Source organism: Ahaetulla prasina, chromosome 2 (assembly GCF_028640845.1).
Source record: "Ahaetulla prasina isolate Xishuangbanna chromosome 2, ASM2864084v1, whole genome shotgun sequence".
Classification (NCBI taxonomy): Eukaryota; Metazoa; Chordata; class Lepidosauria; order Squamata; family Colubridae; genus Ahaetulla; species Ahaetulla prasina.
In genome coordinates this window covers 16,304,231-16,307,509 of record NC_080540.1, presented here as the reverse complement: position 1 = coordinate 16,307,509, position 3,279 = coordinate 16,304,231, and positions in this window count along the sequence as shown.

Sequence of the window (3,279 nt, the reverse complement as noted above, 5' to 3'; positions counted from 1 at the left end):
GGGATGAGGGTTGTTCCTCTGCCCTGGTCCTATTAGACCTCTCAGCGGCTTTCGATACCATCGACCATGGTATCCTGCTGCGCGGTTGGGGATTGGGAGTGGGAGGCACCGTTTATCGGTGGTTCTCCTCCTATCTCTCCGACCGGTCGCAGTCGGTGTTGACAGGGGCAGAGGTCGCCCCGAGGCGCCTCACTTGTGGGGTGCCGCGGGGTCGATCTCTCGCCTTCTGTTTAACATCTACATGAAACCGCTGGGTGAGATCATCAGTGGTTTCGGTGTGAAGTATCAGCTGTATGCGGATGATACTCAGCTGTACTTTTCACACCGAACCACCCCAGCGAAGCTATCGAAGTGCTGTCCCGGTGTCTGGAGGCCGTCGGGTCTGGATGGGGAGAAACAGGCTCAAGCTCAATCCCGCCAAGACAGAGTGGCTGTGGATGCGGCATCCCGGTACAGTCAGCTAAATCCGGCGGCTGAACATCGGTGGCGAGTCATTGGCCCCGATGGAAGGTCCGCAACAGGCGTCCTCCTGGATGAGCGGCTGTCTCTAGAAGAGCATTTGTGGCCGTCTCCAGGAGAGCGTTCTACCAGGTTCGCCTGATGCGCCAGTTCGCCTTTCTGGACCGGGATGCCCTATGCACGGTCACTCACGCACTCGTGACGTCTCGCCTGGATTACTGCAATGCTCTCTACATGGGGCTCCTTGAGGGGCATCCGAGGCTACAGTTAGTCAGAATGCAGCTGCGGGTGATAGATGGAGCCCTCGTGGCTCCCATATGACACCACGTGGAGTTCACAGCAGATATTTTCCTTTGTGCCCTAGGAGAAATATTTGCCACTACCTAGGATTGAACTCTTCTGAGTGGGAGGCGAGCATCTTCACCACTAGGGTACCTTAGATAAGCCCCTCTGGGAACTAAATCTTTATTGTACTGCTGGTACAGCATCAAAACCAAGTGATGGTAGCCTCTGAGCAGGGTGGAAAGTGGGTACAGAATTTCTACCCAGCCATAGTTCAAATCCTGCACATTTGTGAACCCTTATTTCCTTTGAACTCAACTCTTCTGTTTCCTTCTGTTTGCACTTCCTTATTCTGCTGAATGCAACTGCATGTTTACATTTTCTCCATTCTTATCCTGCAGACAGACTGAAGTCATAATAACTTTGACAATGATTATGCAATGAAATAAATAATAGAAGACATTCCCCCACCCCAAAGATGAGTGGGAGAAAAGAAAAATTGGAATAAAAATGTAATAGAAAACCTGGCTAGACACCACAGAAAATTCATAAATAAATAAAATAAATGATGGATTCGGAAAAAGTGACTTACAACTCGCCCTCACAGTTACAACTATTGCACCGCTTCTGCAGTCATGTGATCACAATTCAGGTGCATGGCAACCAGCTCACATTTACAATGGTGATTTGCAACCTTCCCAGATGGCTTCCAACAAGCAAAGTCAATTGGGAAGCGGATTTGCTAATGGCCATACGATTCCCTTAACAATGATGGTGATTCACTTAATAGCCATGGTAAAAATGGTTGTAAAATTTGTTACTACCGGTTCTGTGGGTGTGGCTTGGTGGTGGTGGGGAGTAATGTGACTGGGTGGGCATGGCCAACTTTTTAACTTTTAAAAGCATTTTTCTACACCGAACCACCCCAGCGAAGCTATCGAAGTGCTGTCCCGGTGTCTGGAGGCCGTCGGGTCTGGATGGGGAGAAACAGGCTCAAGCTCAATCCCGCCAAGACAGAGTGGCTGTGGATGCCGGCATCCCGGTACAGTCAGCTAAATCCGGCGGCTGAACATCGGTGGCGAGTCATTGGCCCCGATGGAGAGGGTCCGCAACAGGCGTCCTCCTGGATGAGCGGCTGTCTCTAGAAGAGCATTTGGCCGTCTCCAGGAAGCGTTCTACCAGGTTCGCCTGATGCGCCAGTTCGCCTTTCTGGACCGGGATGCCCTATCACGGTTACTCACGCACTCGTGACGTCTCGCCTGGATTACTGCAATGCTCTCTACATGGGGCTCCTTGAGGGGCATCCGGAGGCTACAGTTAGTCAGAATGCAGCTGCGCGGTGATAGATGGAGCCCTCGTGGCTCCCATATGACACCTATCCTCGCAGACTGCACTGGCTTCCTGTGGCCTTCGGGTGCGCTTCAAGGTTTTGGTGACCACCTTTAAAGCGCTCCATGGCATTGGGCGGGTTATTCTGGGACCGCCTACTGCGACCGAATACCTCCCACCGTCCGTGCGCTCTCACAGAGAGGGTCTCCTCAGGGTGCCGTCAGCGAGGCAATGTCGTCTGGCGGCGCCCAGGAAGGGCCTTCTCTGTGGGGCTCCCACCCTCTGGAGCGATCTACCCCGGACTTCGTCAGCTTTGGACCTTGGACCTTCCGCGGGCTTAAAACATACTTATTTAATTGTGCAGGACTGAGCTAGATTTTAAATTTTGGGTTTTAAATTGGGTTTTATTTCTATTTTTAATTGGACGGGCTTTAGAATAAGTTTTTTAAATGTTTTATATTGTATTTATATTCTATTTATCTGTTTTTAGTGCCTGTAAACCGCCCTGAGTCCCTTGGGAGATAGGGCGGTATATAAATACGATTAAATAAATAAATAAAATAAATGATGGATTCGGAAAAAGTGACTTACAACTCGCCCTCACAGTTACAACTATTGCACCGCTTCTGCAGTCATGTGATCACAATTCAGGTGCATGGCAACCAGCTCACATTTACAATGGTGATTTGCAACCTTCCCAGATGGCTTCCAACAAGCAAAGTCAATTGGGAAGCCGGATTTGCTAATGGCCATACGATTCCCTTAACAATGATGGTGATTCACTTAATAGCCATGGTAAAAATGGTTGTAAAATTTGGTAGTCAAGCAGTTCACTTAATGGCATCACTTAGCAATCAAAATTCTGGTTCCAATTGTGTGTCATAATTGAGGAACTACTTATATATTCCTGCAATAAATAATCTCTTCCTTCTTACGAGTAGATAATTATTAATGTTTGGTAAGGTGGTTCCGCAATGTAACCAACAGGAGCTAATTTTCCAGAGATTCTCCCTTTTTTTGACCCCTGTAATACCTTAATTCAGGATAGAGTCGGGATGACTGGATGGAACTGAGCATTTACTGGCTGGATGCCCTTCCTGACACCACGTGGAGTTCACAGCAGATATTTTTCCTTTGTGCCCTAGGAGAGAAATATTTGCCACTACCTAGGATTGAACTCTTCTGAGTGGGAGGCGAGCATCTTCACCA